Genomic DNA, 18,179 nt, shown 5'->3' with positions numbered 1-18,179 from the left:
TGCTTCCCCAGATTCAGAACCTGGGCTTCCAGGGAAACAATGTGCTTACATTTTGCACAGCAGTATTCGCCCTCGATCGGATGATCAAGGAACGCATACATGCGGCAAGATGTACAAAGAGTCGCCTCTCCACACCCGCCGGGCATCGTACCTATTAAATTTAGTGAGGATTTGGGGATTTTACCCTGTCCAAATTACCTAACAACTAGCTTCCTGGCACTAATACTCAAGACAATACACAGGTACACGACAAGACAATACACAGGTACACAATACACAAGTACTAACGATCCACACACACTACTCAGACACATAATGCGCTGAAATATGCGCTGAAAAATGTGCAATGCTCTGCAATACTCTGCAATACCCTGCAAACTCTGCAATACCCTGCAATACCCCGCAATACCCTGCAATGCAGCTTTGACAAGAAAAACCTGGAAGCTGATTGGTTTCTGTGCAGAGCTGCACAAGATGTTGCACTCTCCAGTTTTAGTAAATCAACCCCAGTATCTGTCTCTACACAGAGTTCTCCTTAAAGAGGAACTTCACCCAAATCTTAAAATTTAAAAAACCACAGTTAAAATGTATTAAATGAAAAAATTCATACCTGTATTTCCATGCAGACTTACCTTATCATGCATTCTAGTGTACTATCCTAGTCCCTTGTCTCCCCTGAACAGCGTTCTTGGGTAGGGGCATATACAGACCTGGCCATGCCGATCACTCATAATAGCAGCCACATAAGCACCAATCCTGCAGTAAACCAAATTATTTCCTGCCCGAGCACTGAGTTTACTGTCAGTCCACACATATGCACCCAGCATACTAGTGGGGACTCTTACAAATTCCAATAGCAGCAATATGTAAACAAAATTATTCCAGTTATAGCATTGAGTGCACATGCCAGGGACTGGAGATGCTTATGTTCCTTACTATGGCAATGTGTAAAACAAATGATTTCCAAAGAAAAATGCACCCAGCACTTTAATGGGAAATCATGTTGCTTACTTTTTGCCATGGTATCATCAATGTAAGCTCCATGAATCCAAACAAAACCTTACAAACACAAATTTGTACTGGTATTCAAACCAATATACTCCCAGTAGTTTGAAACCTGTGTGCAAATGGTTGACAGTGCCCAATATGACTTTTGTCTAAGGAGATCTTTGGAGACTTAAAACGTGTTTTCTCTTTTTGATTTCTTTTAGTCCTTATTATAATTCAAATGTATATTATGGTCCCACCTTCTTAGTAAATTTCCATTCTATGGCTTTTGGGTTGATATGAAACTGCTGATCTTCCGAAGCCCAGGGTGTAAATTTTCCTACTTCATTATAATTCACAGTATGTCCATCTCCCAGTATCCAATTTACTATTCTGTAGGGATAAACAAATTCTCCATATTCATTAAAGAATGGCATTGTATCTTTTAAATCAAATGAATATTTCATTTCCTTTAGAAGGTAGTGTATCTTAAATATTTAAAAAGAAAAAAAATGCATATTATTAAGCAGTTAAGCAAGTCTGTAAAGAAAAAGAAAAACTAAATTAGTCAATCTTATGATTCTCTGATTCACTTTGGGGTTTGTTTATGAAACTGTGAACAGCAGTGATCCCTAGGAGCTGTCATTGACTGACAAAGAAACGGCCAGTTTATGAAGCTGAAATCTCAGAACTTCATTGGCCATTTGTGTCAAAATTGACCCTCCCAGATTCACTAGCTCAGAGGTGGTGAATCAGGGAGAAAAGAGAGAATCCTGGGGGAAGGAGGAAGATAGTAACCATGTCCCCAAGACAGTAACCATGTCCCCCTGCCATGTCTATTATTTACCGTATTTATCGGCGTATAACACGCACAGGTGTATAACACGCACATTAACTTTAAGAGGGAAGTTTCAGGGAAAAAAAAATTAAATTTTAAATAAGGAACTTTGAAGCATAATAAGGGTCAGTGCCCATCTGCAGTCTCACCATTGCCACCAATGTAGCCCCATCAATGCCCACCTGCAGTCTCACAAGTGCCATCAATGCAACCTCATCAGTCCACATCAATACAGCAGCCTCACCAATGCCATCAGTGCAGCCTGATTGATGCCCATTTGCAGCTTAGAGGGAACAGGGAGGGGGGCGGGACGAGCGCCGAAATATTATATACAGTGAGTGACAGAACAGTGGTCCATTGGCGGCCCAGGAGACAGGACTTCCTATTACAGAGGCCACCAAGTAAACAGGAGATTCTCACTGTATGTAATCTGACAGCGCTCATCCCGCCCCCCTCCCTGTCCCCTCCGAGGCATCTAAAATTGAAGTATTGGCGTATAACACGCACATGCTATTTGCACCCAATTTTTAGGGTGAAAAAGTGAGTGTTATACACCAATAAATACAGTATATACTTCCTTATTTGCTGCTGTGTGCTTCATATAAAGTCCCACTTCTCGCTTTCTTCCGTCTTAAAAATAATGATAGGGATGGAGGCAGGTACCCTTTAGGTTCTTGCTTCATATAAAGTCTCAAGACCCCTTTCTTTTTCAATATATGTGTGTATATATATATATATATATATATATATATATATATATATATATATATACACACATACACACACACACCTCTCTATCCTCGGTACCCCCTATATGAATAATGGATAGATTCATAGGATGCCGCTGCCACCCTCTATTCCCCTATTTATGCATCCAGCCACTTTCAGGACACTGGGCACCTGAATTACAGAGGTGGGGGTGTTTTCTTGTAGTACCAATTTTTTTGCCACCCCCCCAAAAATGTATCACCTGTCGCCACTGCTCCGAAAAGAATGATCTCCTCTGTGAATGCTGGAGAACTTTTTTTCAGCTGGAACTTGGTGGAACTTGGCTCAGGCCCTCTGCTCCCTGCTGACCACTATTACTTGAAAACACAAAAGTCCGGCTTCTATGCTTACAAGTGACAGCTTGTTCCCAAACAGCTCCCACAGATCAGATCTCCTGAGTGGCTTCCACTGAGTGAAGGATGGGGACAAGGAAGATGCAGGTACAGAGGGTTGCAAATGCCAACATCACCACTGGATGATCTTGATGCAAGTGAGAGCAGTGTAGCCAACTACAGTATGCAGGGAGATACCAGAGCTGGCTGGGTGCTTCAGCTTAATACAGAAACAAAAATAGGGCATGTGGAAGATGGTGGAGCTTTTAAGGAGATGGGGAGAAGATGGGGGCAGTAGAGGGGGGTTGCATGCAGAGGTCAGAGCTGAAGAGGGGTAAACGTGAGATGTGGATGATGGATGCAGAGTCAAGCAGCTGTGGAAAAAGGCTGAATTCTGCACTCTGCGTATTGCATCGCTAAACTCTGCACTCTGTATGCAGCGCAGCCCTGAACTTTGCAGTCTGTGTGTAACCCCTCCCTGAACTCTGCATTCTATACATAATGCACTCTTGGTATTTAATGACCCTGTTAAGACCCTCCCACTGTTAGTGAAATTTGACCACACCCACTATTTGATGGGGTTTGGAGGGTGTGTGTAAGGGACAGGGTGTGGTGATTGAGTTTCTGTACCTATTTCTGTGAAAAAAAGCCCTGCAGAGAACCATGCAGTGGATATTTTTCACTGCTTCATAAACAGACACCATAGTTCTATGACAAAGGCAACCAACAGAGTCAGAGTATCCAAACTTCATAATTGTTATGAGTCAAAGATTTCTCTCATTTCACTTTGCTTTATATTTTTAAAATGATATTCCATTGACTTTACCCAGTCCCATCATGTGTTTATGTGTAGCATATAGAATATATGTGGAATAGAAAAACGTGTGTCTATGGATCAGGGAACCAATCTGTGTCAGTAAATATTTGACATGGGTCAAGTTACTTGAGACAAATATTCACAGATGAGTGTCTGATGCCATTGCAATTCCTTTTGCTACCATTTAAAGTAAAAATAAACCCTCATTATTTTTTAGCTTAACATATTGAGCACAATAAAAAAAAAAAAACTAAAAAAAAAATTCTTATCCCAGTGCTAGCAGTTTACAATTTTAAGGCCAGGTTCACACCATTGCGAATTGGATGCTGGTTCCCTGCATCCAATTCGCAATAGCAGCTCTCTATGGAGCCGGTTTACATACAGTATCTCCACTACTGCTCTGGTGCAAATTTGCACAGGAGCCCTGTGTGTCTTTTGTGATCGTAGTGCAAGTATAAGGATAAATGGCGCTACCTATATAATGAAAGGCGACAGACCCTGTTCACTTGGTAGGTGCTAAGTGCCTCTATAGTGACTAATATAAACTTGATATAAATAAATGTTTAAAAGTGATACATAAACCTTGATACTCCAATACCAAAAATGCAAGTATACAAAAAATAAATAAATAAAAATGTATATATAAAAATAATCCCAAAAGTGTAAGACAAATATTAAATAAAAAAATATTAGTTGAAATTATATAAAACGACCCCAAAAAATTAGTGTGCCAAGTCCAAAAAATACATTAAAAAAAATCAATCCAACCAAAGTCTTATGCCATAATTAAGTGCTTGGTGACGATAAACACAGGAACAAAATCCAGGTGACTTTTAAGTGCTCCCACTCTTGGGTCCCCACTCACTGGCTCCAATAACCCCTACAGGGGTATCTCGCATGGCATATAGGCTTGATGTACCGATACTGTTTCCCAAGATAGATCATGCAGCCAGGCTCCAACCTTTCCAAGCAGTATCCAGACCTATGGACTTTCCAAGAATATCCCGCAGCTGGACCGAATTAGGTGTGCAAAAGATCTCTCTCCAAGCCCAGATCAACCAGCTGTGCGCCTCTCCTAATGCTCTCTCCAATATCCAGTATAGATAAGCTTTTCATGCAAAAAATTAGATATGAGCTCCCATAGTGTAGTATTTAAATAAGGAAATGTTTTTATTCCAAAATTAAAACAGTAAAAAAGAGAGACAAAAAAGTAAAAGTAAAAAATAAAAACAAATGTTCCATACTATGGAAACTCCATACTATGTTCCATACTATGGAAGCTTTCCATCTGTGCGAGTGGTGGGAGGGATCGTTTCAGCGCCGGTTGCTGGGCAACTCCTTGCCTGTGCGTCGGCGTCCGGATGCCCCTCCCTTTACATTCGTGTGGTGTGGCGTTGGGGGCGGGTCCGTGGCGGCGCATCTATGCGGGCCGGGGCCCCGGTGTGTTCCAGTGCTGCTTGGGCTCCCTGCCAGATAGGCTCCATATTTTTGGTTGGACTGTCCGTCCCTTCCTTTTCATTCAGGTACACTTCCCAGCTTCTCCCATCACTTCCTTTTCTCCCTTACACCGGGTGTTTTGGTGTTGACCCTCTACCATGGTCTCTCACCCTCACCCCTGGTTGACCACCAGTTATCCCTCTCCCTCACCCCTCACCACTTCCCCCTCCAGTTCACCCCCATTCCTATTTCCTCATCATTGCATCCACATTTGTTGTTTTTTCACATTGCCCCACGCTTTGAGGTCTCTCACCACTTTTTTTCACACCAGGTGAGCCTGGGAGTGCTGGTCTGCCATGTTCGCTGTCTGTGTTGGTTGCCGCTATTGGACGCGCCCTCTCGGCTCCCGTTACTGACCTTGGGCTGGCCTGCTGACCTGGACGTCATGTGTCTTGGTGTACATACCTAGTAAGTTTGCATGCCCTACCCGGGTCTTTGGGTGGAATTTTACCCATACTCCCCCAAACTTGATACTGAGTATCTACACATTTTTTATTACAGACAATTCACATATCTGCTCCTGAAGAGCGGTTGCAAGCCACGAAATGCGTCAAGCTAATTGATGTTGTGAACTATTTATACACCTATTATGATATGAAAGTTTTTACAATTCTACCTATTAAGGATTTAAGAACTATTGACTGTGCAGTTGTTACCTCTTTAATGTTTTTACATTGTATGAACACTGGTGGACCCCTTAAATATTATTATTATTGTACATGATTGTAAACATGTTATTACCAGTTTTTGCTACTATAGATTTTGGCGCCTAGTTATGGGTGCATCTTCATGTATGTGCAATTCTATGTCGGTTAAATATGTTTCTATGCAATATTAAACAATTTTTACCTTCCACCATCTTGTTCTTTTTGTCACCATGAGTTTCATATAAAGTCCCACCTCTTTTGCTACACTTTGCTGCCCTGGCCGCTTTAGTTTATATTTCGCCATACTATGGAAACTCCTCACAAAATCTTACAACTACAAGAGAAATGACAGCTTTAGACCCGTGGTATGTCTCACTTGCAGCGTGTGCTCCAGCTGCGTTCCACAGGCTCACTGACCGTTATCACACCCTGAAATGACGTCAGTGCGTGACTCCGCCTTAGGTGGAGCCCACTCAGCTGTAGGCTAATTGCCAGCTCCCATCTCTCTCCACAGTTATTCAGCTGTTGATGACATCCTGCTCGTCAGTCCTGCCTACTTAAGCCGGAGCCAGAGGATCTCTGCCTTCGCCTTGGTCAACATCACAGAGACGATCTCCTGCGTTTCTGTCTAAAGACTTCCTTTTCTGACATACCTACTGGCTCCAGATCCTGCTTGCTGTTTCACTATGGTGATCCCTGACTTCTGGCTTGGCTGACTATCTGTCCGTATGTTTTGACTACGTTTGTTCTTTTTACCTTTATTATTAAAAAAATGTGATTTAACTGTACTTCTGTCTCGGTCTGATTTCTTGGTTTCTGACAGTAGGCGAAGGTCATGAATTGAGAAGATGCAGTCAATCCACTTGTTGGTAATATTTTTTCCAGATTGAATAAACTGGATCACCACATGGATCAGTTCTCCATGGTGCTACAAATGCTCCTGAGTCGCACGGCTCACCTGGCATCTCACACTGTGTACAACCTATGTTGTAGGCCAACCCTGCTGCTGCTCCAGTCTCTGTGCAGGAACCTGCCTCAAGTATTACCTCTATAAGAGGTATGTCTGGTTACTCTCCGCTTTCCCAGTGATTTGGGGGCGATCCAATCTAATGCAGGGGGTTTCTCAACCAGGTTGAGATATACTTTGATATGCTGCCCCAGGCGTTTCCCATGGACAGAAGCAAAGTAGGTTTAGTGATATTTTTGCTTTCTGAGAGAGCCTTGGCCTGGGAAAACCCTCCATGGGAGACACAAAAACCTGTTGTCTTGAGCTACCCTGAGTTTGCGGCTTTGTTTAAAAGGGTATTTGACATTCCCACACCCTCTGCTTCTGATGCCAAGTGCCTCATATCCATCGAACAGAGTACGAGAACCGTTGCTGACTACGCCATTGAATTCCATACTCTGGCGGCAGAGGTTGCATGGAACAATGAGGTCCTCGCGGCTGCTTTTTCTCAAAGTCTCTCGGATACCATCAAGGATGAGATAGCAGCCTGAGATATGCCCACTGAGCTGGAGAAGTTAATCACGTTTGCCATCCTCATTGACTCCAGACTCAGAGAAAGACTCTCTTTTAAGGAGGGCTTGCGGAGACCTCCTGTACGTTTGTCTCCGAGGTTTGCAGTCCCACCCGTGTCTCTCTCACCTCCCATGCCTCCTGGTACCGAGTCGGTCAGTGAAGGTGAACCCATGCATTTGGGTTTTTATGCATCTCTCTGCGGATGAGAGAACCTTTAGGAGGAGGGAGAAATTGTGCCTTTATTGTGGCCAGGCAAGTCACTTTTTGAAATACTGTCTTACTAATCCAGGGAACGCCTGAACCTTGAGGTCGTGTCACGGACAGACCTTAGGTGGCGTTGTTTCGTCCCCAGTTATCCAGAAGGATAAGCTCCTGTTTTCGGTCACCCTTTTTTGGGCTGAGTCGTCCGTCCAGATACAGGCTCTAATCGACTCTGGGGCTGCAGGCCTGTTCATTGATGCTGCCTTTTTATTGAAGCACTTGATTCTGCTGCAGCTGTGTGACACTCCACTTGCCATTGAGGTTCTTGATGGGAGACCTCTACAGCCTGCCCATGTGACTCATGAGACGGTTCCATTGTCCATGGCCCTAGGGGCTCTTTACCATGAGATAATCCAATTCCAAGTTATTTCCTCACCTAAGTTTCCTCTGGTTATTGGTTATCCTTGGTTACAGAGGCACAACCCCTCTTTTGATTGGCCACGTGCTGAGGTTCTCTCCTGGTCACCACAATGCAGTAAGACATGCTTCCAGAAGGTAGCCAAGGTTATGTTCACCTCTTCACTCTCCTCCCTGCCAGAGGATTACCGCGATTTTAGAGATGTCTTTGACAAAGGTCAAGCCGATAGTTTGCCTACACACTGGCCATATGATTGCGCAATTGACTTTCAATCTGGTGCCATACCACCTCGTGGCTGGGTTTATCCTTTGTCGGTCGTGGAGGATAAGGCCATGGAGGAGTATGTTGCAGACACACTTTTTTTCAAGCTTTCATCCTCAAATCCTCATCTCCTGCTGCTGTTGGTTTCTTCTTTGTGAAGAAGAAGAGTGGGGAACTGAGACCTTGTATTGATTATAGGGGTCTCAATCACTTCACGATTAAGAATGCCTATCCGATTCCGTTGATTACGGAGTAATTTGACTGCCTCAAGGGAGCAACAGTTTTCACAAAGCTTGATTTGAGAGGGGCATACAATCTCGTGAGGATTAAGGAGGGCGACAAGTGGAAAACTGCATTTAATACTAGAACAGGCCATTATGAGTACCTCGTAAGGCCTTTTGGACTTTGTAATGCCCCGGCAGTTTTCCAGGAATTTATTAAAGATGTCCTCTGAGATTTGTTGCAGTTATGTGTGGTGGTTTATCTCAATGTAAACTGGAGAAGTGCAAGTTCCATCGTGAACGGGTTAAATTCCTGGGCTATGTCATTTTCACTGCTGGTTTTTCGATGGACCCAGAGAAACTTTCGGCAGTTCTACAGTGGCCCCGACCCATGCGTTTACGTCCTCTGCAGCATTTCCTGGGCTTTACCAACAATTATCGGAAGTTTATTTGTAACTTCTCGTCTCTGGTCAAGCTCCTGACTGATATGACCAGAAAGGATGGTAACCCACAGAGTTGGTCTCCGGAGTCCATTAAGGCCTTTGAGAGTCTCAAGGCTACCTTTGTTTCTGCTCCTGTGTTAGCACATCCTGATCCTATATTACCTTTTATCCTTGAGGTTGATGCTTCTGAGACTGGTGTTGGTGCCTTTCTGTCTCAACGTCCTACCTCTGAGAGCGCTATGCATCCTTGTGGCTACTTTTCCAAGAAATTGTCAACTGCGGAGTGCAATTATGAGATTGGTGACAGAGATCTGTTGGCAATCATTTTAGCCCTGAAAGAATGAAGACATCTCCTCGAAGGTACCACTGTGCCGATTCTCATTCTTACTGACCATAAGAATCTCACATTCTTGTCTGAGGCTAAACGCCTTTCTCCCAGAAGGGCGCGATGGGCTCTTTTCTTGACAAGTTTCAATTACATTGCCTCATTCTTACCCGGTACTAAGAATGTAAGGGCTGACGCCTTGTCACAACAATTTTCCTCCACTTCCAAGTTGGCGTCGGTTCTGGTTCCTGTGATTCCTCCTGATCGTATTCTGGCTACGGATCGCACCAGTCTCACTTCTCCTTTGGGTGACAAAAGTCTTGCTGCTCAAGTCCATGGTCCGCCTGAGAGACCTTTTGACCGCTGCTTTGTCCCAGAGAGTCTGCGTACTGCCCTGCTCCAGACTTACCATTCTCCCAAGGCTGCTGGCCATCCTGGGAAGGATCAACTCATTTGGGCCATTTCCCAACAATTTTGGTGGCCTAGTTTATGTGCTGATGTAACTGCCTTCGTAGCTGCTTGTTCCATGTGTGCTCAGAGTAAGACTCCACGACACCTTCCAGTGGGCCTTCTACAACCCATACCCAATAGAGAGAGGCCCTGGACCCACCTGTCTATAGATGTCATTGTTGAGTTACCCAACTCCCAGGGCAACACAGTTATCCTTATGGTGGTTGACCAGTTCTCAAAGATGTGTCATTGTATTCCACTTAAGAATTTGCCTACTTCTAAAGAACTGGCTTCCATTTTTGCTCGGGAGATCTTTCGCTTACATGGGCTACCCAAGGTGATTGTCTCAGACAGGGGTAGTCAGTTTGTGTCCCAGTTCTGGCAAGCCTTTTGTGCACAGTTGGGAATTCAGCTTGCTTTCTCCTCTGCGTATCACCCGCAGTCTAATGGGTCCACAGAACGAGCCAATCAGTCCTTGGAGCAATTCCTACATTGTTATATTTCTGACCATCATAACAAATGGTCAGACCTATTATCGTGGGCAGAGTTTGCTCAAAACAGTGCATTGAATTCTGCTTCCCGATTGTCCCCGTTTATATCGAATTATGGTTTCTAGTCTTCCATGTTGCCTGACTCGTTCGTTCCGCAGAGTATTCCTGTATTAGAGGAGCATCTCCATGGTCTTCGTTCCACTTGGGCACAAGTCCAGGAGGCTTTGCGTCATGCTAATGATAGGTGCAGACTCCATGCTGACTGCAGACGCCTGCCTGTGCCTTCCTACCAGGTTGGGGACAGGGTCTGGCTGTCATCTCGCAACCTCCGACTTTGTGTTCCCTCACTGAAGTTCGCACCTCAGTTTATTGGGCCTTTTCATATTCCGTCTGGGTGAATCCTGGACAAGTAACAACTCTACATCAACCAATCAGCAGGTGTGAAGAAAATGAACCATTGGCTTCTGCTGCTGACAGTAAATTCTGTAAAGAGAGAGCAGGGGGCGTGGCCGAGCAGCGATGTGTGGGTCTATGGACACGCACAGCTCAGCTCGCAAGCATGACTACACATTTAACACTATAGCACACAGCTTGATATGGGAGCATTAGCAGGGAGAAGGAGAGGATAGCACCAGTGGGGGGCCACCAAAGAAGAGGTAAGGACCTGACTCTGTGCAACATCAAACAGATATTTAATTTGGGCATTTTGAGAAAAGTTCAGTACTGTTATTAGAAATAGTGCTTCTGAGAGTTGAGAGAGTTCAGTTTTACCAGTACTTACCTATATTAAGACAGTTATCAAGGACAGACAATAAAAATCTCAGACTAGACTACTTATCTATAGTATATATACTATTATTGGAGATGCTGATTTTAGGAGTTTAGCCTCTTGCCATCCGCGCTATAGCCGAATGAGGGCCAGAGTGCAGACCTGAATTTCCAGGAGGCCATCATATGACCTCCTCCCCTTTGCATGCGCTCTCAGGGCGCCGATCACCAGCTTATCTGCAAGGGACATTGGTGCTGAAGAGGAAGAGGCAATTATGCCTCATCTGTGCCCACCAGTACCTCCTGCCTGTGCCACCTATTGCTACCTGCCAGTGGCCACAGTGCCCACCAGTGCCACCTATCAATGCCCATGAGTGCCACCTATCAATGCCCACAAGTGCCACCTATCAATGCCCACCAGTGGTGCCAATCAGTGCCACCTAGCAGTGCTGCCTATTAGTGTAACCGATCAGTGCCCATTATTGTCACCCATCAGTGCCCATCACTGCCACCAATCGGTGCCCATCACTGCCACCTATCGGTGCCCATCACAGCCACCTCATCAGCGTACATCAATGAAGGAGAAAAATTACCCGTTTGCAAAATTTTATAACAAAATGTATTAAAAAAAAAAAAAAATTTGGTCTTTTAAAATTTTTTTAACAAAAAATAAAAACCACCGAGGTGATCAAATACCACCAAAAGAAAGCTCTATTTGTGGGAAAAAATGATAAAAATTTCATTTGAGTACAGTGTAGCATGACTGCGCAATTGTCATTCAAAATGCTTCAGCGCTGAAAGCTGAAAATTGGTCTGGATAGGAGGGGGGTTTAAGTGCCCAGTAAGCAAGTGGTTAGGGAGCTCAGATGAGATAACTTTTCGCTTTTAGAACAGTTGTCATGAACAGACTTAAGTGAGCGCAGAACATATTACTTAACTTTTATTGTAAAAGCTAGAGAGGTTATATCCCTCCAGATAAAACTCTTTGCTTGGTGATAGACCATGTCATTTCAATAAAGAGATGACAGAGAAACAAAAAACCTTTAATTACTGTATATTTAAAGAGGAACTGCAGTCTGCTCGCATAATTTGTAATAAAAATATCTTTGTCGTTCTGAAGCTTCCCTCCAACCACTTTGCATAATATTTTATATGTACTGTGATTCTGTACTTGCCAAATATGCTGCAGAAATCTCCCTCCAAGGAGTCTGGCTGCAACCATTTTAACTGTGGGCAACTAAAGCTGCTGCCTGTTCCACTTCCTGGATTTACACAGACACACACAGGCACACCCCCAGCTCTGCAGCCCTGAAGCTCTCAAACGCTCACGAGAGTGAGAGAGAGAGCTGTGCATGATGTCATAATTCTAGGCTAATGACCAGACAAGAAACAGGAAGTGGGCTGTATAAGGTATTACCTGGCAGAAAAAAAAAACTGTTTTACTATCCAAACTTAAAACAACAAGGGCAGAATATTTAATAGATGGAAAGTTGAAAAATTACTGAAAGTCCTCTTTAGGTAAAAGTTATTTTTTAGGCCTTAATGAATGAGATATTGGGTGATAACATTGTATTGCCTTCATTTTCTATTGCATTATGAACCACTTTGTGCCTAAGGATAAAACAAATCTTAATGCCTGAGCACAATTTTGCAACGTTGAGATGTGTTAGTAAAACTGTAACATATCATCACAACTAATTTGTGCATCCAAGTGGATTACATCGTGTTTTTTCAGGACAAATTGCGCTTTCATTTGGTGGTAAATGGTTATGGATATCACCTGGCCCAAAATACTGTAGTAAAAGAATATTTATCTTTTAAATGTAGCGGTATATTTCTTTCTACTACCATAACCATCCACTAAAGAACAACCCAATTTCAATTCTCCTGCTCCTGACAATCACAGCGTGTGTGTTAGTTGCTGTTTGTACGGTAGTACGACCCAAAAACAATAGTGGGCATTTTGCTTTTTTTATTTTTTTATTTCACTTAAAGGACACTGACACTGCTTGCTACTGATTAACCCCTTCCCGCCGAGCGTACGCAGATATGCAGCCTCGGCTTTCGGGGGTTATACTGGGATGATGCCCGCAGCTGCAGACATCATCCCAATACCGTTTTTTTAGAGCAGGCGATCGGCTTTCCAGGGATAACAACCGACGCGGCTAAAAGCCGTCCGATTGTTATCCCGGAGGAGCGGGAGGGGATATCCCCCCTCCCACTGCTTCCCGTCACTCTGATAGGTCCTCCCGTCCCACCAGGAGACCTGATCCTCGATCCGCCACTTCCGGCGGCTGGAGACAGACTGGAACGAAGCCGGAAACAGCTTTGTTCTAGTTTCCTGAATGTACACACGGAAGCGACGTCACAACGTCACTTCCGGTTTACTCTGCTGCCAATGGCGCCAGATTTAAAAAAAAAAAAACAGTATTCAGAGTCGCTGTTTTCAGCGATCTGAATACTTTGAAGTGCAAAGGAGGGATTGGAGGTCTTTTAGACCCCCAATCCCTCCATACAGAGTCCCTGTCACCACCTATTACTGTCACAAGGGATATTTACATCCCTTGTGACAGCAATAAAAGTGATCATTTTTTTTAAACACAATTTAATAATATAAAAATAAATAAAATAAATAAGAAAAAAAAAACTAAAGCACCCCTGTCCCTACGAGCTCGCGCAGCAAAGAAAACGCATATGGAAGTCGCACCCGCATATGTTCAAATCACACATGTGAGATATCACCGCAATCGTCAGAGCGAGAGCAATAATTCTAGCACTAGACCTCCTCTGTAACTCTAACCTGGTAACCGTAAAAAAAATTTAAAGGCGTCACCTATGGAAATTTTTATGTACTATAGTTTGTCGCCATTCCACGAGTGCATGCAATTATAAAGCGTGACATGTTTGGTATCTATTTACTCGGCGTAACATCATCTTTCACATTATATAAAAAAAACAGGCTAACTTGACTGTTTTGTTTTTTAAAAATGCATGAAAGTGTCCCTTACCCCAAAAAGTTGTCACAAATACCATGTGACATAAAATATTGCAACAATCGCCATTTTATTTTCTAGATTCTCTGCTAAAAAAATATATATAATGTGTGGTAAAAAAATACAGATTTTAACTTGTAAACACCAAATTTCAGAAAAAGGCTAATGCCGAGTACACACAATCGGAATTTCGGCCAGCAAAAGAACGATGAGAGTTTCTCATCGGAAAATGAGGCCGTGTGTATGCTCCATCAGAATTTAGCTGGCCGAATTCCTGCCAGCAAAAATTTGAGAGCATGTTCTCAATTTTTCCGACAGAAAAACTTTCTATCGGAAATTCCTATCATGTGTATGCAATTCCGACGCGCAAAAACTCACGTATGCTCGGATTCAACTACGAGATGGAAGCTATTGGCTACTGGGTACTGAACTTCCGTTTTCTAGTCCCGTCGTACATGTTGTACGTCACCGCATTCTTGGCGGTCGGAATTTGGTGTGACCGTGTGTATGCAAGACAGCTTGAGCGAAATCCCGTCGGAATTCCGTCGGGAAAACCATCAGAGCTTTTTCCAACCAAAATTCCGATTGTGTGTACATGGCATTAGTCATGAAAGGGTTAAAAAAATTAAATAAATACTGACCCTGACCTTTGACACAAACACTAACCCTGGCACTGGCCTGGATCAAACCTTAATCTAGGTATTTTTTATTTTATTATTATTATTTATTTTTTACACACTTTTTTTTTTACTCTGCAAGGAGAGAGAGATACGATGCATATCTCTCTTCTATTCACAGAGAAAAAACAGAGGAGTGGGCTGCACAGTAACTAAACAGACTATCACAGTGATCAGGTGACCCAGAATTGGGAGTTCTGGAAATAACTCACAAGTGGAATGGGTTCATATTTGTTATTTTTGGGATATGTGATGGAATGAGACATGTGAACATTATTAAAGAGAGAAAAAGCAGTGTGGGGTCCCCCCAGGTCCATACCAGGCCCTTGGGTCTAGTATGGATTCGGAGGGGACCCCCAGACACCAACATTTAAAAATTTAAAAAATGACGTGGGGGTCCCCCCAAAATCCATACCAGACCCTTATCCGAGCATGCAGCCCGGCAGGTCAGGAAAGGGAGGGGACGAGCGAGCACCCCCCCTCCTGAACCATACCAGGCCGCATGCCCTCAACATGGGGGATGGGTGCTTTGGAGCAGGGGAGGCTCTGCGCCCCCCCTCCCCACAGCACCTTGCCCCCATGTTGATGGGGACAAGGGTCTCTTCCCGACAACCCTTGCCCGATAGTTGTCGGGGTTTGCGGGCGGGGGGGCTTATCGGAATCTGGAAGCCCCCTTTAACAAGGGGGCCCCCAGATCCCAGCCCCCCTATGTGAATAGGTATCAGGGACATTGTACCCCTACTTATTCACCAAAAAAAAGTAAAAACTACAATAGAAAGTTTTTGACAAATTCTTTATTAACCACTTGCCACCCGCCATATAGCAATATGAGGTCGGCAAAGTGGTTCTGTTATCCTGACCGGACGTCATATGACATATGTCATATATTCGGGATAACAAGCTGGCATGAGCCTGTGGGGGTATGTAGCACGGCGATTTGAGGTGCTGTGTGTCAGTCTGACACACCGAGTCTCCGATCGTGATATGGAGCCTCTGACGGAGGCTTCTTACCACGTGATCAGCTATGACCAATCACAGCCAATCATCGTGTGAGCCAGGAAGTGACGGTAAATGGCTTTTTTCGGTTCATGCTGACAGGGAGAGCTGATCGGCGGCTCTCCCTGTCAGTGGGGGTCTGCGCTGATAAAGGGACATTGATTATCAGTGCAGCCCCCATCAGAGCTGCCCATCAGATGCCAATCACTGCCCATCAGCTGCCAGCCTGTGCCCCATAAAGAACGCTTGTCAGTGCCCATCAGAGTGCCAATCAGTGCCCATAAATGTGCCAATCAGTGCCCCATCAGTAATGACTGTCAGTGCCCTTCAGATGCCACTCAGTAATGCCTGTCAGTAGCTCCTCATCAGTGCTGCCTCTCCAGTGACATCTATCAGTGCCTATTAGTGCCACCTATCAGTGCCCATCAGTGCCGCCTATTAGTGCCATCAGTGCCGCCTATCAGTGCCACCTATTAGTGCCCATCGGTGCCACCTATCAGTGCCCATCAGTTAGTTTTTTCAAAAAATTCAGTCTTCTTTAGTTTGTTTAGCAAAAAATAAAGACCCCAGTGGTAAACAAGTACCACCAAAAGAAAGCTCTATTTGTGGGAAGAAAATGATAAAAATTTAGTTTGGGTACAGTGTTGCATGACCACTCAATTGTCATTGAAATTGATGTGGAAGGCTGAAAATTGTCCTGAGCAGGATGGGGAGAAGGGATCGGAAGGGGAGAAAGTGTCCGCTATTGAAGTGGTTAAAAAAGAAAAAATAAATGTCCTGCGATGTCCACCCATCTTCAATCATGCCGCCCGACCCGAAAAATAGAAAAAAAATGAAAAAGCTCCGTCTCCATCTTTTCGCTTTGACAGCTCTTATACAGGCAAGGGCGGGGCCACCCGCTAATGTAACCAGGATGAGCCCGCCCCCTCAGATGTCATGTCATGACATCAGAAGGGGCCGGGTCACTCGGTCATGTCACCGGGTGGCCCCTCCCTTGCAGTTTAGCAGACAGATAGCATGGTTCTATGACAGTCCAGGTAAAAGGCAGGCTGAGTTCAGGGAATAATCCAATCTGGGTCATACACAGGGAAATCCAACAGCAAAGCAGGGCAGACAAATGGGAGGCTTGATCAAGAGCAATGCAAGTAACTGTCTCTATCACAAGCAAGGGATACAGTTTTCAATTTGTTTATATCAGGTGACTGACCAGATCAATCACCTTCCAGGTGAACACAGACAAATGGAATACAACAGCCAACACCTGGATGCTGGAATGGGGAGCAGGAGCACTAAGTGATCCTGACATTACTCTCCCCTCTGAGGAGGGGCCCCAGGACCCTCAAAGACAAGCTGGACATCCAGCACAGGACCATCAGACTGAGCAGAGGTCTGTGGATCTGCGAGGTCAGGCTGGTTAGCAGAGGACGTGTCACAAGGGTCAAGCTGGACAGCTGAAACATGAGCGGAATACAGAGAGCCCTGAAAAAAAGGTTCAAAGCCCCACCTGGCCGAATGAAGCAGTTTATCCAAAGGATGAATTGAACCTCTTAGACTGGTCAAAATGGGTGTAGTAGAAGAAGGGAGAGGTCTTCAATTGATGCAGTGGCTGACCGTGGCTCATCGCCAGGTGCAGCGACTGTCTGAATCGCATCACCAGAGAGTCCGGAAAAAGGAAAAAGCAGGAAGTTCAATGGGCATGGGCTGGACTGGCATAACTGATGCAGTGGCCGACTGGGCCACATCACCAGGTATAGCAACTGTCTGAATTGCATCACCAGGTGTAGCGACTGTCTGAATCGCATCACCAAGCATAGCAACTGTCTGAATCGCATCACCAGGTATAACGACTATCTGAATCACGTCAACAGGTATAGCGACTATCTGAATTGCATCACCAGGTGTAGCGACTATCTGGATCGCATCACCAGGTGTAGCAACATATCTGAATCGTATCACCAGATGTAGCGACAGTGGAACTTGCAGACAAGTTAGCCTGGCTGTGCGTCCAAGGGAGTTTAGTGACAGGCAAAGATAGGGGTAATCCAGAGGACTTGACTTCTGAGGACTTAGAGGAAGTTTCCAAACAGGGCTCAAGGCTAAGAGATAACAGATAAGCTCGGTTTCTAGGAGGAGAGGGTTGTTGCAACAGAGTCAAATAAAGCCACATGGTTATGTAAACTGTAGTCACATTTGTAAATGTTGTCATGATCAGAATCTGAATAGGACTGGAATAAAGGCACGTGACTTGCACTGGCCACACAAGAGTTATACATGGACAACTCTTCAGCGGTTGTAATGCAATTCTGGATGCAGGTCTGGGACCAGGACCCAATTTCCTCTGCAGCCCAGTCTATGTGCGGGTTGTGAAGTTTAAGCCAGGGATACCCCAAGATAAGGGGATACGCAGGAGAAGAGATCAGGTAGAAGCTGATTGTCTCCCTGTGAAGTTTCCCAATGGTCAGGGTAATAGGTACCGTACACAAGGTCACCAGACCCATGGACAAGGGAGAATTATCAACGTCTAAGACTG

The sequence above is a fragment of the Aquarana catesbeiana genome, linkage group LG01 (assembly GCF_042186555.1).
Source record: "Aquarana catesbeiana isolate 2022-GZ linkage group LG01, ASM4218655v1, whole genome shotgun sequence".
In the NCBI taxonomy this organism is placed as follows: Eukaryota; Metazoa; Chordata; class Amphibia; order Anura; family Ranidae; genus Aquarana; species Aquarana catesbeiana.
This window is presented reverse-complemented; position numbering follows the sequence as displayed.